The sequence below is a fragment of the Periplaneta americana genome, chromosome 15 (assembly GCF_040183065.1).
Source record: "Periplaneta americana isolate PAMFEO1 chromosome 15, P.americana_PAMFEO1_priV1, whole genome shotgun sequence".
NCBI lineage: Eukaryota > Metazoa > Arthropoda > Insecta > Blattodea > Blattidae > Periplaneta > Periplaneta americana.
In genome coordinates this window covers 145433615-145456964 of record NC_091131.1, presented here as the reverse complement: position 1 = coordinate 145456964, position 23350 = coordinate 145433615, and the positions used below count along the sequence as shown (strand labels likewise).

At 34.3% G+C, this 23350-nt stretch overlaps 1 long non-coding RNA gene across 6 annotated transcripts in view; it reads left to right on the top strand.

Moving 5' to 3' along the window:
- The window catches only part of LOC138715430 (uncharacterized), a 77256-nt gene extending 55331 nt beyond the window's left edge, over positions 1-21925 (top strand). For 4 of the 6 annotated variants that reach the window (XR_011336325.1, XR_011336324.1, XR_011336326.1 and 1 more), the window contains one exon: positions 9549-21925. This is a non-coding gene — a long non-coding RNA (uncharacterized lncRNA). Of the gene's footprint in view, positions 1-2610; positions 2765-9548 lie in introns of all 6 variants that reach the window. The other 2 variants (XR_011336323.1, XR_011336322.1) reach the window with 2 other exon arrangements.
- Positions 21926-23350: the final 1425 nt, after the last annotated feature.

The window sequence follows — 23350 nt, the reverse complement described above, 5'->3', positions numbered from 1 at the left end:
TATAGATTGACAAATCGAACTCAAACCTGACCGAGTTACTATGTGAGTGCTGGCTGTCTTGGGGAGGAGCAAGTGAGAAAGCACGGGGGGAAGGGAGAGAGCACTATGCACTGTGTATTTGCAGGTCCACTCACAGTTTTTAAAACCTGCTAACAAAAGCATTAAAAGGTTCACTATTTGCCTGCAATGCTAGTATAATGGAACCTTCCTAGCCGACAGTCGAGGCAAAAGTGAAGAATCCGTTATTGTGGTAATACTGGAGAGTGGTTCTTCTATTGGTCGCGATGCCCACACACATCCTCTCAGATATTAACGTGGTGACTGGTGACTGAATGTCGAGGAGCGAGGGAGAGAGAAGAAAGAAAGAGAGAGATTCCAGAAGTTGGCGTATTTTACTGGGTTTCACTTGAAGTTGTCAAACTGTAGAGTGTTAGTTGGTAGGCCAAAGGGAAAAAGACCTTTGGTGAGGCCAAGACATAGATGGGGGGATAACATTAAAATGGATTTGAGGAAGGTGGGATATGATAGTAGGGACTGGATTAATCTTGCTCAGGATAGAGATCGATGGCATGCTTATGTGAGGGCGGCAACGAACCTCCAGGTTCTATAAAAGCCATTTGTAAGCAATATGTAAATAGCAGTAACTTAAAAATGTATTGTATAACTTATTCTCCTGCAGAATAGTAAAATGAAAAGACAGGAAATATTCATCCCAGTTTCTGCACCTCTTGAATATGATATAAGAGATCCATCTGTATAAATTTGTCAACACTCTGTACGTGTGTATCTTGTCTTAATTGTTTCTATAGCCATAGTCTTCAAACCTAGTTTATCTGTAACCTACATATAATATTTGTTTCTAGTTTATAGACATTACCTCAATAGTTACTTTAGAGCTGTAATAATATGTATTGAAAACTCACTTTACAGCATTTTTTGGTGTGTAAAAATTGCATTAATATTACTGTACAGGATACAAACGAACGTATTTTTCATACTTGTTTGAATGTCTTAAGAGGTATGTGATGAAATAAAATGGTGAAGTGTTTGGCAGCGAAAATATATATTTTTCTTGTTTTGTTTTTTCCTCCCAATGTATAAAGACCATTATTTCGATATGTAGACAGTGTATATTTCATATGATATTATGCAAGTACTTTCGTTCCTTCACAGTTTATGACATTTTCACACAGAATATATGATATTTCTTTCAAATAATTCACAATTTAATGCACATTAATTTTATCTTCCATTGTTTTATATGAAACTTTTCATAGCCTATTTTCGGATATCTATTGATTGAATTCCCAATATGCTCAGTCAGTTTAAGAGAGCAGTGTATTATGATAATAGATGTTTGAAAGAATTTTAGTTTTGTCCTTCAAAGAAAAAATTTGGTACAAACAAATGTAACTTTTTTTCCCTTCAAATACAAGGAGAAAATAGGGAATACAAAAACAAAGAAAATACAAGACGATCAAGGTGAAGATAGATGGACAGGCAGGCAGGCAGATAGATTAATTTTTTCCATAATATTCTTACAGTTACTTTATAGCATAGAATATAGCCTAACATATCCAATTCTTACGTTTAACATATAAAAATGCAAATAATATGAAATATCTACAGAATTAATATTGGAACCTTAATAACAATAACATATTATACAATGCAATATGTTTACCATTTAATAGTATTAAAAACATTTACACAGTACTGTGAAATGTCAAGAATTCATCTACAGAATAACAAGTGTGAGATATTAAGTAATTTTTTTAGTTTTACCTTAAATAATGGAGGGTTTCGTTATGATTCTTAATGTCTTCAGGAAGACCATTGAAAATTTTTATTGCCATGTAACGCACTCCCCTTTGATAGCATGATAAATTTGATGACAGTGTACGAAAATCATTCTTTCTGCGGATATTAGTGCTATGTATGGCTGAATTAGTTAGAAAATTTTCTTTATTACATAAGAGGAAATTTATTAAAGAGTATACAGTATGTACTGATTTGTTAAGATCGGAATCTCTCATTTAAAAAGAAATGGTCTGCACGATTCTCTAGTCTTTGCTCCAACTAATTGCTAAGGAGACAAGGAGAACAAATGTGGGTTATTTATAATAATAATAATAATAATAATAATAATAATAATAATAATAATAATAATAATAATAATAATATAATAGTAATAATAATATAATTATAATAATAATAGTAATAATAATAGTTATTATTATCATTATTAGTATTATTATTATTATTATTATTATTATTATTATTATTATTACCTAACTTATTTATTTATTCTGGTAAAGTTAAGGTCATCAGGCCTTCTCTTCCACTCCACCACGACAGTGATAGTTAATTCCATGGTTAGTCCACCGTTGTGGCTGAGAGGTTAGCGAGTCTAACTCTAAATCCAGCACGGGTTCGATTCCCGGTCGGGAAGAGTTGCCTGAGTGAGGTTTTTTTGGGGTTTTCCCTCACTCCTATGGATGAATATCAGGTAACTTTACCAGGCGAATGGAACCCCATTCTACTTCGCCACTTCCTTTCCTCCCCTATCATCCTTTAATTCGTCATCCCGTTACTTCTTCTGGTTTTCAGATCGCTCTACAGGTGGCCCTCCGAAGCTCCTGGCTCTCTTGACCAGCCTCTGATGGATAGCTTCTGCAACGGAACCTGGGGCAAACCTTCTCTGTGGAGGACTTCTGCCTCGGACCATTAAGGGAGCCTTGGGGGGGTTGCCGAAGCAGGAGTGGTACATGAACTTTGTTGGCCGTAGGGACCAGTCGTTAAGGAGGTCAAGTGGTTAGATCGGTGCACGTAGGGGATCGATCAGTGGGCACGCAACTCATCCCATATAGGGGGTGTACAATAGACCTCAGGTCGTAGTGCATGGCATGTTTCCTCCCTCCCTCCCTCCCTCCTAACAAGAAAAAAAAAATTCCAGAGTTATCACTCATAAGTATCTCCTGAGGAGAAAGACGTAGTTCTACATGGACAGTGGATAAAAAAGAGAACAAGAGGGCATACACTCATTCATTCATAGGGTGCTGCCGGGGCCTTCGCTATAAGTTCTTTATCAGGACTGGCTAGCAGAATCGTGACGTCATACAAACGGGGCATGCTCTGCATGCCATTTCTCTTGGGTATATTTAATAGTGGTGCTTGGCGTTATTTAATCTAGTGAATAGTAAATTATAGTAACAAGACAGTAATCAGCATAATTATTATTTTATGTACTACTACTACTACTACTACTATGTACTGCGGTTGTTAAACGAGCATTGATTGACTTCTTTTCCTATTACGGATATATGCATGTTCAGCAGTCTTACATGTCGTACCAACATAACTTACGAGACATTACAAACTTTTCACGCTAGTTTGCAATGTTCCAGCGGGCTAGAAATTCGGCCATTTTCATACCTCAGGGAAGTGCGTAGGGGTAAGAAAATGGAGTATTATGACTGGCTAGGTTAGTTTAGACTTTTATTATGTCTTACGTACTTATCTGTGACAGGTTAGGTTACGGTAGTTTAGAGTTTTGTTATGCCATCTATAGGCACATATGTGTTAGGTTAGTTTAGAATTTTAGTGTTAGGTTAGGTTAGTTTAGGCTTTTATTATGCTTTGCATATACGAATCTGTGATAAGTTAGGTTAGGATAGTTTATGCTTTTGTTATGCCTTGTATAGGCGAAGCTGTGAAAAGTTAGGTTAGGTTAGTTTAGGATTTTAGTGTTAGGTTAGGTTAGGTTAGTTTAGGCTTTTATTATGCTTTGCATATACGAAACTGTAACAGGTTAGGTTAGGACAGTTCAGGCTTTTGTTATGCCTTGTATAGGCGAATCTGTGACAAGTTAGATTAGGTTAGATTAGTTTAGGATTTTAGTGACCGGTTAGGTTAGGTTAGTTTAGGATTTTAGTGACAGATTAGGTTAGGTTAGTTTAGGCTTTTATTATGCTTTGCATATAAGAAACTGTAACAGGTTAGGTTAGGATAGTTTAGGCCTTTGTTATGCCTTGTATAGGCGAATCTGTGACAAGTTAGGTTACGTTAGATTAGTTTAGGATTTTAGTGACAGGTTAGGTTAGGTTAGTTTAGGCTTTTATTATCGTCAAGATGAAGGTGAAAGCGATTGAGTGTGGCACTCTTGAACAGGTAGTAATTTATCGTTTTCTATGTTGGCAGTCCAAGTCAGTCGATGTCTATTCCAAATTCGGCGGAAGTCATTCAAAGCTCGTTTCTTACTATTGTTAGTACAGAAAAACGACAGTTAAGAAAGCAGAAAATTGACAGGAATGCGCAGTTCTTTGAAGAAGTAGAAGCAGTATAGTTATTCATGAGATGTCATTTAAATACACACTGTTATCGGTACCTGTTTTTTTATGATACTCTGCAATTTTCTTCTTGTTCCTGAAGCACCGGCAATACTATCTTGTTTCATTTTAGAATATTAGCCAATGTAGTTGTGGCTCTAGAAAGTAGCATACTTGTGGAATGTTCGCAATCACACACTGTAAAGTCACCACTATTACCAACACTTTCACATTTTTCACGTATTAATGTTTTCAAGAGACGCCTTTGATTTGTTGCATTAATGAAGTCGCTCTCATATTTGTCGGAAATTAAACACTGGAACACATTATATGCGAGTACAGTCACACTTGTTACGAATTGTGTGCGCCACATGAGTACTCCTCTCTCTATTATTCTTAAATAATTATTAAATTCTACTGTATAACTGGAATATTCCAATGTCTGATCACAGTATAAACTTGTCAACATCTAACACACTTGGCAACATAACCTGCAATGTAGTAGGCCTATATCAGCGCCATCATATTATTTTCTTCTAACTCAACATCCTCACAAATAAAAATAACATCTTCACAACCACATTCCATAACAGCATCTAAATCTCCCCTGTAGTTACAATCATCTCCACTGCCATTTTAAGGGAATTTTAAAAGTAGACGTTAGTTGTCCATTACATAATTTCTCTAGCACAGCGTTTCTCAAACTTTTTTGAAGTGAGGACCACCTTTTTAAGTTACTTGTGATTGGGTACAAAAAATATAATTAGAAAAGTATTGTAATTTGAATTTTTGGATCTGATTCGCCCGGATTTTAAAATAGGCAGAGTTAAAAATTTTTTATATCGTCATCTGGAAAAACAGAAATAAAAAGAATTAATGCAGAAACATGCCCGATTTCTAACAAGTAAATATTCAATTTGGCACGTTCTATTATTGGTATACGATGTACAATACGTGACCATTTCAGTGTGCAGACTGGGTGTCGGCAAAACTATTAAGAAAGCCATAAATACATGAAAAGATTCGTACTTTGGTCCTCTGTTATGAATTCGGGTGGTCCCTGGCTGGGTTACAGACGCGGGATGTGCGGGGAAAAGATGGCGAGAAACACCACGTTCATAGTGCTTTACATCCCTCTTTTGTTGCTGAGAATAGAGTGGGAATTCGGTAGACGAGTAGGGTAATAAATTTCATAAAATGTCAGTACTGGGAGAAAAAGTGGAAGGCGATTGCCATGGTTCATTTCCAAACTCTGAGATTTTCAGCTATAGTGTGATATGCAATTCGTTTGAATTTTATTTTTTCTTCTGTCTTTTTTGAAGAACCAAAAGGGCAGACCTCGAGGACCACAGGTGGTCCTTGGACCATAGTTTGAGAAATAAATAATTAAATATATGAAAAAATAATTAAATAATTAAATAATAAATAAATAGTTTGAGAAATAAATAATTAAATATATGAAAAAGACCCAACCCACTTTATTAATAACTATAAAATATTTGCTTTTTAATAATAATATTATTATCTTACGCAAGTTTTGTAATTTATATATTAACAGCATGGCATTAACTATATTAATAATTAATTTCTAATGGTAATGATATCATCAAACCACCGCAAGTTTTGTAGATTTTAATATCCAATACACAGCTGTACTCAGAAAATTACACACCGGAGAATCAGACCTGTAAATTATTTTTAATAAGTCTTGAAGCTTTTAATAACCAATTGAATTTCAACTCTAAATATGTCAGCAATCCTGCAGATCATGGCCTTCATGTAATAGCTTGTAGTTTATTGTAGTGTGTGTTTTGTTTTATTTTATTTTGAAATGCAATTAGTTCTCAAAACTGACGAAAGATGGATTTTGGAAAATAGGAAAATTATGTAGGAAAACTGACATTTCGCTGAAGACTTTGGGTTCCAAGCTTCAAAGTGAGGGGTCATTTATTAAAATCCATTCAGTCATTGTCCCGTAATTTCTACTACCAGTTCAAATTATATATATATATATATATATATAGATAGCATAGTTTAGTTTACATAATGTAAATAATTTATATTGTAAATATTAGTGTAATTGTTAAAGTGGTCCATGTTTTGTTCTGCCGAACTTGACCATAGTCATGTGAGCAATTAGTCAAGTACTTCGCTTGCTAGATGCACGCGCGTCGGCTACTTAAAACTCCAGTAATACTTAACATACTTAACCTTATAGCCTCGTTGGACGAAGTATGGTCACTTGTGATAATTGTACTACATCATAACATTTTGTACTTTATGTAAGTGGGCTATACATATAATCAGAAAATGGAAGAACAGTTGAAAGAAGAGCAGTTTGGCTTCAGGAAGGGAAAAGGTACGAGAGATGCAATTGGACTCCTATGAACAATCAACGAAAGATACCTAGAGAAGAATAAAGAAGTGGTTGTAGTATTTTTGGACCTAGAAAAGGCGTTTGACAGAGTGGACTGAAATAAATTTATTGGGAACCTAAAGAAAATTGACGTGGATTGGAAAGAGCGGAGGCTGTTTAGTAACCTTTATATGAAATGAGTCAAGTCAGGATAGGAGAAGAAATGTCAGAAGGAAGCAAAATAGGAAGAGGTAAGTCAACGATGCCCTTTATCACCTACCCTGTTCAACATCTACTTGGAGGATTTAGTGAAGATCTGTTTTCAGAACATGGGAGGAGTGATAGCAGTAGGGGGAAGAAGAATAAATTGTATAAGATTTGCTGATACGGCAATGTTAGCAGAAGAGGAGATGATACTAAGGGATATGCTACTAAAGCTGAATGACAGCTGTGAGCAGTATGGAATGAATATAAATGCCAACAAGACGAAAACCATGGTCATAGGAAGAAAAATAAAGAAGGTAAACTTGCGAAATCTAAATGAGGCAATAGAGCAAGTGGACAACTTCAAATACTTGGGGTGTACTATAAGCAGTAACATGAGCTGCTGCCAAGAAGTCAAAAGGAGAATAGCAATGGCAAAGGAAGCTTTTAATAAGAAAAGGAGCATCTTCTGCGGACCTCTGGAGAAAGAACTAAGGAAGAGACTAGTGAAGTGCTTTGTGTGGAGTGTATCATTGCATTGGGCAGAAACATGGACATTACGACGAAGTGAAGGGAAGTGACTAAGAGCATTTGAAACGTTTACAGTTCTTGTATTATGTATTTGCACTATTATAAATTTAATGTAGTATTCAACAAATCAGACACTATGTATTACAAAAGGATCTAAAAATACATTTAAAATTGCAAGCCTCATCCAGATCTCAGATGTTCTTCAAACTGTCAGATAATATCCTGTGTATATTGACTACACCCCAACTCAGGCTACTAGCAACAGGCATCTATAATGAACATTGGTCAAAATACCCCTCATTTCTCATGAAAAACAAAAACTGAAGAGTACATTGGACTATAATGGACTTATGCTCGACCATGCCGAAATGTAGTAATTATACACCTGGTAGCAGTCCTTTAATGCATGTCATTAAAGTACACCTATTCATTAAAGTTCAGGTTTTCGATTATTCTCGGATATGCAATCGAAAGACAATGAGGGAAACGTTACGGAGGCTGGAAATCCAATACTGTCGCAGAAGGTTATGTTCTGTTACTATAATAATTAGCGTTAATTGTAAACAATATTCAAATAAATTCAATTTGTCATCTCGTTTTTCAATTCTAAATCAATTTCCAGGTTATACATTCTCTGCATTACATCAAGGTCAATGACATTATTGTTCCTCGGAAAAAATCAATACTTTCGCATCTGCGCACATCTCACAATTTCGAGCTATGAACAAGGTCACTTCCGATCTTCTGTCAGATACAAATAAAATGTATACTTCTGAATAATTTCAAGTTAGAAGTATGGTCGAACATAAAAAGTCATATGAAACTTGCCTATAATGGTAATTAAGACGCTCGTATGAAAATTATGAAACGAGCTCAAGCGATCGTTTCATAAACAAACATACTTGCGTCTTAATTACTATCATTATAGGCTCGTTGCATAATGTACTATTATGTTGTCAGCAAACAGCTGGATACATTAAGAACATTGATTGATTATAATATAATGAGTCCAGCTTAGGTTGAACATTGCAGACATTTATAACTTTAGGTTGTATTAGATTTTAGATTCCGACTCGGAATTGTTGTATATATGATATCTATGACAATTCATGAAAAATACCACATCGTCGCACTGTCATATTATGCATGATTGGAATGCACGAAAATGTCGATTTAGATGCCTCAAGAGAATCTTAAAAGTTACCATAATTTAATGCAGACCTGGTGTATTCTGGTACAGAGACGCAAGCATTCTATGTCACACTCAAAGAACTTCGATATGAAGAGATGGATTCAAAACTGGCATAAGTCCAAATGACATGTAATGAGAAAAATGACGAAAAATGGTAAAATAAATTTAACACCTTTAGATCCGTTTGAAAAAAGCATATGCAGACACTAAGTCAAGACTTAGGAAAATGTTAAATAAACTTACACAGTTATAGCCTATATAAACTGGAAAAGGATAAATTAAAATGTGAATAAAGCAAGTTAAAGTCTTAAAAAAAAAGAACTTAGGACACTTTGGAATCCACCTCTTCATATGTGCAAACCCCCCCAGTGGCATGGCAGATGTCCAACCTGTACGCAATCTCCAACCAAATATTCAGAAACATTTGTGCTGTCGATAGCTTGACGAATTTTGTGTCACAAATCATTGAAGTTATCCTGAGGTGCATGATACACTTGGTCCTTCACAAAATTTCACAGGAAAAAGTTCAGATGAGTAAGATCCAGTGAGCATGGAGGACAAGTGAATGCTTCGGCTCGAATTGACTTCCTTTTGTTGCTGAGAGTTGAGTGGGAATTCGGTAGATGATTTGGGTAATAAAATTCATAAAACGTCAGTACTGGGAGAAAAAGTGGAAGGCGATTGCCATGTGTCATTTCCAAACTCTGAGATTTTCAGCTATAGTGTGGTATGCAATTCGTTTGAATTTTATTTTTTCTTCTATCTTTTTTGAAGGACCACAATGACAGACCTCAAGGACCACAGGTGGTCCGTGGACCATAGTTTGAGAAACACTGTCTTAATTTATTATTTGCATGTCTCTGGTATGCTTTGTCTACGAACAACCTCGAAATTTTGAGGAAGCAATAAAATAAAATGTATGCATTTCTTTTAACAGAAGTAATGTGGGAATTTAAATGGGACGAGAAGAGTGCAGACATCCATGAACCACATACAACAACTCAGATGCAGGAGTGGGTAGAGCAAGGTTACTTAAAAAACCCTGTATATGTACGTAAATATGGTACAGATGGCAATTTCTACAACTCTTCAAGAATGGATTTTGAATTGTATTTGTGAACATCCTACGACATTGTTCACCATCTTTGTAAGTAGCTATACTTCTTATGCAGCTCAGGAGACTTGACACCGTTTTACTTTCTTCACATATATCTTTCAGACATTTCTGCAAGGCACAGAAATATTTTAATTTTCTGATGGGTTAAAATGTACTTGATTCTGATAATATTGCTTTAATTATCTCCCTATTGGAAAAGAGAGAGAATAGATGGAGAGTGAATGAGTTACAGAGAAGGGACAAGAAAGGAGAGATCATGTATGTTATTTTTCTTTTGTCATGTATTTGGTTTGTTCTGAGTCCTTTTAAACAAATTGTTTCTTCTCTGATAAAGTTGAGCATAGTAATAATGTTATTGTTAATTCTTTAATTTCTTAGTTAAAGAAATTTTTTAAGCATTTCCATCCAGTCATGTATTAAGGGGAGAGTATGGTATTTTTTAAAACTTTTTTCCTTTTTGGTGTAAAATATTAATTTTTTGTATGTGGAGAGCTCATAGCTGTGGCAACTCAACCAAATAAAAATATTTTGAAAAAAAAAAAAAATTATTTGGGGGACCAAATTTGAAAAAAAATATACCCAATGCAGGATTTTAGTAAAACCAATATATCTAAACCGTTTTTAAAGATAGATTCAAACAGTTTTTTGCAATGTATTTGCAAAAGCATGTTCTACAAACTGTCTGTAACAGAATTTTAATATTAGTCCCTACGTTTGTAAAATAAAATAAACAATTAAAATCTAATAACAATTTTCTGATTTCCTTTCTTGCAAACAAACGGACGTATTTTTTAAATGAAATCAATTAACAAAATTTTGTTACAGAGAAAAGTTTCCTAATAATCTAAAGAATGTGTGTTCTAAATTTCATGCATGTATCTTTAATAGTTCAGAAATTATATCCATTTTTGTCTGGCAATGTAGCAAAAAAAATGAAGTTACCATAAACCAATAAAGGCGGGTGATTTAAAAGTCCATAGCGCAGGAAGTTTAAAAATGACGTCTCAACATCCACAAAATGTTATGCAATGCATTGCACACATATCAAAGGGTATTTTAAAGAAAAAAAAAAATTGTTTTGAAAATTTAATTTACCGGAAACAACAATAAAAGTGGGCGACTGATTTAAAAATCCATAATGCAGGAAGTTTAAAAATGGCGACTCAACATCCGATAAGGGCACAAATACCCACAAAATGTTATGCTATGCACATATCACAGAGTATTTTAAATAATTTTTTTTTTTTTTAAATTTACTTATTTTTCACCAAACAATACCATCCTCTCCCCTTAATGTTTTATACTTTATTTTACAAAAACAATCCAAAGAAGCAGTGGTAGTTTTTCTTCTTTTTTTAAGAATCCGGGAAATTTTCATGACAATATAAAAGTAGACCTGTTACTTTGGGTGAGGAATAAATTATGGCCAATATCATTAATTTCAAGGGGTTATTCTTTGAGATATTTCAAACAAAAAAGTTAATACAATTTTTCTCGTTTTTGCTTCCTTTTCAAGATAAAAACTGATTTATATGAAACATTTCATAGCATGTTTTTGCAAAGTCTTTGATTTAATTCCCAATATGCTCAGTCAATTTAAGAGAGCAGTGTATTATGTGTGAGCTTGGACTGTAGCCTATATCTACCGAATGAACAGTAGTGATGCAGCTCTCAATGTCAACACACCAGCAAAACAAACATGTACAGTCGAGGGGTAACCAAACTTATCTTTGTGCCAGTGATTCATGGCCTCTGAATAAACAGAATGAACAATTAGTCTATGTAAAAAATAATAATTGGCACTTACATTCTTCCTAATTTTCAATATAAAATAATTTACCCATATAACAAACAAACAAAATACGTAATAATAATATGTGTCTAGTCTTGTTACATTTAATAATAATGTACATTTTCGGTGCGTTATTTGGCAGTAAAAAGTTTTAATAACCTCCCTATTGATATAAAAAATGAAATTAAAAAAAATAAGATTATTTAGGGCCAAATTAAAGAAGTACCTAATTTCTCACGCCTTCTATTCTGTAGGTGAATTCATGACATTCAATAACGCTTCATGAAAATGATACTGAAACTTTGTGTTGTACTAGTAGACTATATTGTAAATCTCGTCTGTATATATTCCATCTCGACTCTGACTATAAATTAAGACTTTATAATAGTATTAAGCTTTTTGACTTATTCCATAATCTAGCTGTGAAGCAATGTATGAATACCATAGAATGTTAATAAATACAATACAATATAGTATCAAAAATGTTCAGAAAAATAGTATTTTTGTACCCTGAAAATGTTCGTTCTCCATCGCAAGACGTAACTAGAGCAAATCTGAAATATGACACAGTATTTCTTGCTATATCACCAAGTGAACAACAGCTTTGTGAATCTAATAGTATATTTCGTATATGGCATATCACATTAAACCCATAATTCGTTTCATTTTTGCTTTAATGACTATTGGGACTTCTGCGGATTGGTATATTTGAACAATAATTATTCTTCCACATCTCGCGACATGAGTCATTTCCATATTTTTGAACTGCAGGAGAGTGACTGCTGCAGACTATTATTTGAATGGACACTGAAACATACCAACATTATACATAGGTCGAGAAAGCATAAAATTATGACTATTTTGAGTCAAATTTTGAATTAGAATGTTTCTCTTAATCACTGTATCCCCCATGCAAAGAAAAGTATTACCAGGGCATTTGATAAGTAATGGAAACAATGCTGTAAATCAGTGCTCCTAGCAGTGACCATTGGAATCCCATTGGAATCTTGTAGCATGTAACAGAGCAGCAATTCTTTCATAAACCTGCAATATTTAGGGTGACCAGATTCACGTTGATAAAAAAGAGGACACAAAGTTTAAAAAAGGAGGACATTGTTCGAAAAAAGAGGACAGAAAATATGTACTTAGATTTAGGCTTAGGCCTATAATTTAAACTTTAAATTACATCAATATCTATTTTATTACAAAATATTTACAGTACAGATTTAGGCTTATATCATACTTAAAAGTATGTTAATATATATACATCTTGATTATACAACTTTTAACACTATGTCACTTCGGAATGTGTATTATATGTCTGTCTCGTGTTAAATTCTATCGTACCTGGTTAACCACACAACCACACAGGCTTATACAAACTAAAATGTAACACCTGCAACACCTTCTACATAGGACAGACAGACAGACAGACAGATCATTTCAAACACGTTACAAAGAACACATCACAGCCCTAACAAAATTATTACAAAACACATCCACATATGCAGAACACGTCACAAATGCTAACCACACCTACAAAGACATCAACACAGACGTGGAAATTCTACACATCCAACCAAAAAGCTAGAAATTAAACACACTAGAACAATACGAAATATAAAAACACACAAAAACACATCCAAATGAAATTCTCAACACACAACTCAATTTCAGAACACACACACTCTTTGACTTCGCATTACACTACACAAACACACCCCCACAGGAAACAAAACAAAAGGCCAGCAACAACCAGTTCTGAAGAAGGCCCATACAAGGCCAAAACATGTAAACCAGGTACGATAGAATTTAACACGAGAAAGACATATAGTACACATTCCGAAGGTATGTTAATATTTCTTTTATTACAAAATAATTATGATAAAACTTAATAACAATGATTTTACAGTTAGCTACATGTGAAAGTCAAGGGAACTATAATAATTATTAAAGAGGACAGAATATATCTATTTAGAGTTAGCAAAGAGAGTTATGATATGATCATTGGCAAAGAGTATATTCCATTGATGCTGCTGCCACTTACAGACAAATTATTTGAAAAAGGCGTTAAATCAGATAATTTCAAAATATCAGGCATTCAAGTTACCAAAAGGAGGACATTTCTTGATTTTTTTAAAATCTGCCCGGACCCCAGACAAAGGCCTAAAAAGGAGGACATGTCTGGATAAGAGAGGACGTCTGGTCACCCTAGCAATATTGAAAGCCTCGAAGTAACCATATTTTATCAATACTGTCACTATTTCTGATTAGTAGTAAGTAATACAGTCCTAAAAATTGTTTAGTAGATACAAACAAAGGTGCTTCATAAAATCCAAGTTGCAAGAGGAAAAAATGCAACTCAGTGCTTTAGGCATTACAGACAGCTTGGATAAATCGTGAAACAGTGAACGCCAGTAGGGGAAGTTATCTCCACCCTCGCCGCTCGGCACCTCACTTGCCTGCTCTCTCTCTCTACTATCTGTCCTGCTTCGGTGGATCACTGCCTACCGCCTCACATGTATTTCATATTTTACAACACAACACAATACAACCAAATTGATGTGGAATGCACTTGATGTGCATTAGACAACGTTTGGATCTCGAACTAACACATACTTTGAATAAAACAACACTGGTGGATCACTGCCTACCGCCTTGCACGTATTTCATATTTACATTTCATATATAAATTTTTTCCTCGAACTAACACATACTTTTAATAAAACAACACTCACTTGTTAACTTTACACTGTCCTCGAAGTAACACAATAGTCACCAGAGCCTCGTTTGCTGTAATCAGGACCCACCACGTGATGGCTCATCACAACACGTCGTTCCATCTGTACTCGTAGCTGGACACGGACACAATGAAGCTCTACCAGCGCGCGTTAACACTTATGCCACCCCAGCAGTCAACCCCTACCAAGCTAAATTCACAAGCCCGCTGCTTTCTACCCACGCTATTTAGTCATTGTCCCGAACATAAGTAGATTAATTTTCCCTTCTACCACCAATTCCCCTCGGTAGCCAAAAAGCTTGCGTGTGTTTCGTTAGGAACATTCACGGATCGAATCCTACCCTCTGCAAAGTCATAAGAAAAAAAAAGAGAGAGACATCACGTAAGGAAGAGAGAAGAAAAGGCTGGAGAGAGACAGGAGAGACAAAGGGAGACAGGACGAAGTTCCTGTTTTGCTTCGTAGATGCTGGATTCACTCTTTTTGTTCCACTTTCCTCCACTAGATGCCACCCCCACCCTAAACCCCCTATTTCCACTCTTTCCCGCTAGAGTGTGTGGTGAGCTTGTAGGGGAAAAGTGGTCGTGGGCGGAGCTTGGCGTTCACTGTTTTACGATTTGCCCGAAAGCTTCTCTCCTACAAGCTTTTTGTAATGCTAGGGTGACCAAACTATTCCAAGATTGGGTGGAAGCAAGGCAATCAATCAAGAGTTGGTATCCAAAGAGCTTTAGTTGGATCAGTGACAGAGATATCCAGAAATGATGCTGCAGATGGAGTCAACCATCTTCCAAGGATTTGGCAACATATTGTTGACATGGCAGGGGACTCTATTTGAATTATATCATGTCAAAAGTAACCTGAATAAATTTAGTGTGAAACAGTAACTATGTTGCCATTACTTTTCGAATGCCCTAGTAAATATTTCGTAGTACAGTGTCCCTGAAATAATATTCGTTCTCTATATTACGTATACAAATTACATAATTTTCAGCTAATGTGTTTCTCCATTTGTTGATAGGCTTGTATGATTACCAGTGAATCTTCAAGTGTTCATTCAACTTCGTGTGATTGGAAGATTTAATGTTAAAAACCGCTCACTAAACTGCACAACTCTACTGTGCATATTGCTGTAATGTAGTTATGACGGTCATCATTCCACTCTTGAGGATATACTGTGAGTTGGTTATGTGAACAGATTATACTATACACAGAAGACAACTAGTGCAATAGAGCCTGCGTGATCTATATGTGTGGCTGCACTCAACCTGAAATCTGTGTTTTGGTACGAGCTTCCTACCTTTAATTATGATTAGACAGAGGATTTTGGGTCCTGATACTCAACACTGTACTAGGGGCAGAAGAAATCAGCGGGTCTCTATCCCGACTCCTACACCCCTCAGAATCTGCTTGGTGTATGGTCCTGTTCCAAATAACTCCATTGATACTTTTTCACTGCAGGAAAACTTAGAAAATAAATAAAATAATAACGTGATGTGTAGTAATTACAAATAGGGCCTATGTTCTTTACTCAATATTATCATCATAATATTTTGCAAGTTAAGTCATTTCACTAATGAAAGTGTAATGTAAATCTAATATAAATCAAATATTTAGCATTACACAAATACACTGTATTTATGTATTTTCAGAATGTTGTGTTGAAATAGTAAATACTAAATAATGTTTATGCAGTATACTTACCAACTTTATAAATCACGATAAAATTAAACATTAAAGTACAAAATATTAATGTATGTGTACTGATTGTGGTATATGGATATTATTATAACATGAACGAGTTTCGTAATGAAAGCACACTTACGAATGCTTAGCTTATTAAAATAAATAACACAATAAGTATGACACAAAAAAATCGTTTTATAAATTGGGCACTCAGCACTATTCTGATTCTATGCAGTGAGTTTTATTCAGTCTTGTTTATGCGCCTGTATTATTGAAGTCCATCAACAATTCAATACAAGAAGTGTTGAAGTAGCATATATTCAATGAAAAAGTCGATAAAATAGTCGCCAGTCACAGTTATATCTACTCAAGTTAATGTATTATTGACAAGTTATTAAAAAATATTTCATTTTATGATCCTAATAATATTTTATTCCCAAACGTAATGTATTTTACCTAATTATAACTAACACTGGAGCTCCTAAAAATTTAGCAGTCGAGAATATGTAGTAGACTACAATATAATATTCCATTTGACTGACAGAGATATAATTAGTATATCAATTAAGAAATTTACCTTATTCCATGAATAATTTCTAAAAAAATTAAATTAACTTAATAATGGTTTTCAACAATCTAAATAAGAAACAATTTTCCATTGTTAATGTCTTAAATAAACAACTTAATATAGCATAAAATAAAATGTTACAATATCTAAAAAAAAAAAAAATATTAATTTAAATGTAAAATTCCATATTATCTACATCTGTCCGTGTATTCTTTAAATAAATATATGTAAAATTAGGCTCCATAGGATCATTGGTGTACTGCTATTTGTCTCCATTTTCTGTAAATTCTCTGGACCGATCGTAAAGAAGCGCCACTGGCCTTTGACAGTGATTGTCTGCATTGATGACAGGACATTTTTAATGTCCTCACAGTTCTTTCAAGAAACAGTGAAGTTGATAAATAACACCTTTAGTAAGGCTTCTGATATCAGGACCCGATTGAGACATGATAGCGATTACAGTACTCAGATGATTAGTAGTTGTTTAAAAATACTGTTTATTATGAGATATATTGTATTTACGAACAAACTGTAGCACAGTAGTATCACATATAAGCACTTGTCAATAACTAACATTCGAACGGAGCGACAGAAAGGTCTCTTTGTTCAGGTCATAAACCGCTAGAGAAAGTGTGGAATGAGATGTTTCTGTACCAAACCAAAAACCCGCCTATTGATTCTGCCTGTACTATAGGTGTACATCAGTTGCAAAGAGGCAATTGAACTCATTGTTATGCCCCCCTCTGTAAGGAAGGGACGTGATGTCATGTCGTTGTGTAGGGACCTAAATTCCGCTGTCTAATTATGATAATAAATTATTAAAAGAATTTTAGTTTGGTCCTTTAAATGTGCAGAAATTTTATCTGAACAAATGTAATATTTTAAAATTCCTTTTTAGAACGAAATGTTACATTTGTTCAAATAAAAGTTCTGCACATTTAAAGGACAAATGTAAAATTCCTTCAATCCTTCATCATCACAATACACTGCTCTCTTAAACTGACTGAGCATACTGGAAATTAAATCAATGACTTTCCCAAAACGCACTATGAAGCAAAAAAACGAGCAAAATTGTGTTAAACTTTTTTGTTTGAAATATCTCAAAGAATAACCCTCTGAAATTAATAACATTTCTAACAGTTCACTCTGTATATCCTTGTTTCATTTAAGAGCTAAGGTATGTTAAAAGTATAAAATAATTGTATCTCCTTTTCTTAAAAATCAATGTGAAAATTCATACACAAGATAATTTTGCACCTATGTAAAAGGCATACATAAAGTCAGTTTTTCTAAAACTTATTTCTTTAGTTATTTATTGAGATATTTATTTGGATTTATCACACGTGTCGTTTGTCTTAATGGTTGTTCTTAGCATGTTTGTGTTAAAATTTGTTTTATTCTACCTTAAATACTGTCAGAAGCATAAAATCTGAACACATTGTGTAATTTATATAGAACTTTCCATTTAATCATAAGATGCATTATTATTGATGGTTTTCCCTCAGGCCTTAACATGAATTGCAACGAATTATTTGAAATAATTATTTAGCTTTTAATTGATGTTTAATTTTTTTGTTGGAATGAATTCCTGTTCTCATTTCGGTTACTTTAAAATACAGGCAACTTTGGAAAACATATATATCTTCCACATGTTAAATTTTATGTTATCTTATTAACACGTGAAAGACATATAATACGTTTTCCAAAGTGATATAGTGTTAAAAGTTATGTATATACAGGCAACATATTACGTAGGTGGATTAACTGATTTCATTTCAAATAATTCAAATAAAGAATGAAAAATAATTTGTAATGTATGAGTATACAATTACGCGGTCAAAATTCGGTATGGAGATTATTATTTCAAGCAAATATGATGTATTTAATTTGTAGTCATGAAGACATTAGGTGGAATATACGTAATTGTGATTAGTGTTTTCTGGAAGATTGTACAGCTCTTCTTTTTGCTTAAATCTCTTTCCATTTCACAAAAACGTCTTATATATGCTTTCTAATTATGAATTTTGTATGATAGAAGTCTGTTTCCTATTTTGAACGTTTGAAAATATTTACATTTATATTAACCTAATAAAAATGTTCTTATACTTTAATTCTACATTTTTCCTTACTTATCTGTCTGCTGCCTTGCTTTATATTTCGAGATCATTGTCAAGCATCAGGTATTGTAGTCTGTTGTACAGATTCTTTGTTTATACATTTATAATATTAGGAGTTGATGTTGATAGATATGTCATACCGGTATATTCGTAATTATTATTGGATTTAGAATACATTCTATATCTAATACATATTTCTGGTAATAAAAATACAAGTTTGGGCTGTGTAGTAACTCCATTTAATGGATATCAAGTACACTCACTTTATTTTCTTTTATGTTAATTCAATTTTATTTTATACTGTGTTTTTTCATTGTTCTCCAATGTTATTGTCGTTATTAGTAGGCCTCGGATTTTTATGTAATATCAAAGTGCGAAATATGTACATAAAAATGTAGTAAATATCGGGGAAATATGTAATTAAATATGTAATAACAAAATATATAGTAATTTAAAATCACTATTTTAATGCATTAAATTCACAAAAGTGTCGTCACAATTTACTGGTCAGTTGAAGTGTGAGTATGCAGCGTGGAAAGTCGATTTGCCATTTCCACCCATAGTATAGCTTGCAAATACAAATTATCTCTGCTACAATCAACGCTTTTTCTTTTATCTTAAGATTTCATAGAAAAATATTTTTGTGTTGCACACAGAATGGTATTTTGACTTACCCGACACCTGACCCAAACTGCGAACTACTGTGTTTTACAGACATAGGGTTGGAATCCCCAGTTTTATGTTTACTTTTATTATTAAAAGAATTACTCTCTTAAGTCAGCTTTAGTAATTGAAGTAAAATATTTTATATAACTGTGAACGAGAATATAACGACATCAGTTCCAGGCCCTCCCTCTCTACTAGCATCGTGTACTATACTGCATGTTCAGTTCAAAGTGTGTCATGGCTCGCTGTATGTCGTCATGTGGCTAGCCGATGAGCCTAGAGAATTCAATCTTCCTACATTTCCACAGAGGCATATTACCTATGTGCCAGAGAAGTTGCCTGGCAAGTATGGCGTTCATTCAGAAGAGTACTTACCGTAACATACAGGAATGTGAATTGTTTGAAAACACGTACTGAGACGAGTTTTTTTTTACTGGCGCAATATGGGGAGAGAGTTAAGACGATTACTTACGTACAGTATTTGTTGACATTAATTTCGACGGTCAACATGGACACGGAGCATTTGATCTGTATTGTGGAATGTTGCCGTATGCAACCGATGATAACAAATACCCTGGGTACGACTTGCCCGTGCAAAACACAGTTCCAAAGAGGTTGTGGTAGCACACAGACCATACAGACCGCCATCTGTTGCTACGATGTTCAAGTTATACCGTACACATTCTCAAGTTCAGATTTAACGCCTAGAATAATAGGCAACTTCTCTGACATAAAAGCTGAAACTCACTTCAAATCGCTGACTCACATCAGTGACGTCATGACACAATGAACACCCAGTAGTGAGAACAAAAGGTGGCCCTCCAGGTGGTGTTATGGGACAGGGACGTTAAGATTTATTTCCAAGTATATATGAAAGAAAATTCAATACTCTACACTGAAAAATAAAACGAATTTAATAAAAATATTAAAAACTCGATAATTGTTTAGATATGTACAAAAATGTTACATTCTTTGCATAATATGTAAAATATGTAATATTACTAAGAATATGTAGAATGAAACTCAACTATAACCATATCAGAACCACAAATCACCAATATTTGTAATTTTCAATAGTCCACAAGTAAAGGAATGCAATATGTAATTACATAAGAATCTGGGCCCTAGTTACTAGTCTAAGAACATTCGAGTCTGGCAGCATGAATTAATGTATGTATTGTTTCATTGCACAGAGGATGATTACTATGATTGTATACTATGCACATGTTTGTACATTCTGTTCAGGAGTTCTTACTGTTAATTTTTAATTAAAATTAGGCTTTTAAATACAAGGGGCAATCAATAAATTTCCGGACTGTCCTGGAATGTAGGCAACAAATAGGACATATGAAACGAAAAAGTTATCTAGAAACAGGGAAATCTATACTAATGCATCACATGAAAGGCAGAGGAGAAGACTAGCCATAAGGCGTATATGGAGAGATTCCAGGAAAAATCGCATTTCAGTGTTTTCACAAAATCACGTATAGAAGCTCAGTTCTTAACCCTTCAGTACTCACGGACTTTTTCATAACGTGTTCAGTCGTGTGTGGGACAGCTGTCGCCAAAGTTATGTTCTTGCTTTAGAGAACGAAGTTGAACATTATTTTCATTGTGAGTGGTTACATAAATGTGCTACTATGGAGTGTACAGAATTTATTTATAAATAAATGTAAAAATAATTTTGAAACAGAATTAATTTATTTATAATTAACAGATAAAGTAACTGAATGGGTTAGTGAAAAAAGAATAACATTCCAAAAAATTGAGAAATTAAACTGAAATAGCATTTTGAAGAGTTTTGCTTAAGCTATTCAATGAGTGTAAAAGGGGAATATTCCAATCTCATATTATTAAAACCAGCATTGAAGCTTTAGTTAAGTGAAATAAGGATAACATTCTGCCATGTGACAGAATATTTTCAGTTATTAAACGACAAGTTCGAAGATTAGATCGGATTTACTCTCCAAATCAGTATGATGACATTATTTGAAATGCCAGGAAACTCAATCCCCCCATATCAAGTAAAGGGACTTCAAAACAACCAGGTACTCAACTTCAAACACTGTGGCACAGTATTTTAAGAAAACATGTAAAGATATTGAGAATAAAAACCTCACATTCAACATCAGTAAGTACAGGAAACTTATATTCACTCAGAAGATGAAAGGCTGTGTCGAGGCTTCAAAGTACATTGATGGTTTGCCCATGGAACATTGAGGTTGAAGGAACAAGATCATGTGGAGCTCCCCACTACTGCAGCATATAATGGGAAACTTGGAATCAACATCAAAAAGTTAGAGGACATCTCAAAAGTCACTCACTACATACCTGATGAGTACAAGTCATTCTATGGAGACATCCTTAAGCATTCAACTTCAAATACAGCAGACAGTGATAAAGATGAATAAAGACTCATATTATGGTCATCATTGTATAGAGTAAAACCATTTTAAAGTGTCTTTTGTACTATTAAACATTTCATGTCACAAAAAAATATTATAGTTAATAATTTTATCTGTTGTGAAAACATTGAGTGGAAAAAGGATAATATTCCAACATGGTGTGTGGATAAGCTTCAGGGCTTCTACCGCGTTGTCTTGGTGTTATTGGCTGACGTTTCGACTGCTGTGTTGTGGCCATCTTCAGAGCAGTTGGCCACAACACAGTGGTCGAAACGTCAGCCAATAACACCAAGACAACGCGGTAGAAGCCCTGAAGCTTATCCACACACCATGTACACCAGCCGTGGAAGCCTACGTGAACAATATTCCAACATATTTAATTATTAATAATTGAAGTGTTGGCTGGAACAACGTTATAAGTTACATTTTGTTAAATTTACAGGAGCTGGAAAAATGTGTACACGTACAATGTTGTTCTTATAAGGTAGCAAACTTTTGAGTGGACAAATTTCACGTACTGCATTGAAGGACAGTTGCAAGCCAAAGAGTATAGCAAGGTAACATGACATACAACATTATTACACGGAAACACGCCGAATGAAAATTCTGTAACTTACAACGTTGTTCCAGCTGACGCTTTAATTATTAAAAAAATAAGTATTTTACTTTGAGATTGTTTGAGTGAATACATAATGACTAGTTCTACAATTGTCTAATAGTAACTTTTCCAATAGAACCCTTAGGCCCAGTTGCAGAAACACTGATCAAAATATGATTGGCGATCAAGGAGGGTTTGATTGGCCATCAGTTCTATTTCTGTTGCAGAAAGAACAATCAGTATTTGATCGGAGATCAGTCTTCCGTCAGATTTGATCAACAGATTTTCGCTGGTTAAGTGACTGATCACTGATCAAGTATATGTTGTTCTGTTCATTGTGCATACTGTAATTTATATAACAATTAGTTACAGCGTAATAATATTGTTTTCGACGTAGTAATGGATTCTTCTGATGAAGAAATTTTCGAACAATATGAAGAAATATTATTAAGAAGACGGCATTTCCGCGACAGACATGAATTGTTTTTTATGTATAATGAGAGAGAATTTGAACAGAGATTTAGGTTAAGTAAGGATTCGTGTGTTTTTTTACTTTCGAAAATTGAAGCAAATATATGCAGACAGACAAATAGAAACTTACCACTTTCTCCTATGAACCAACTTCTAATAACGCTGCGATTTTATGCTGTCGGAACTTTTCAAGCGGTCTTGGGTGATCTTGTTGGGGTCCACAAATCAACTATTTGCCGAGTAGTAAGGGATGTTACACATGAAATTGCTTTGCTTTCGCAGGATTTCATAAAGCCTCCAACCTCAGACAGGGAACGACTTGAAATCCAGAGAGAATTTTCAGCCATGTCAGGATTTCCAAGAGTCATTGGATGTATAGATTGCACTCACATCCCCATCCAATCACCTGGTGGAAATGACGCTGAACTTTATCGCAATAGAAAAGGTTTCTTTTCTGTGAATGTACAGGCAATATGTACACCATCATTGAAATTCTGGAATGTTGTAGCCCGTTGGCAGGGTTCTACACATGACAGCACAATATTTTTAATGAGTAGGTTACGAGCTCAATTCGTAAACAGAGA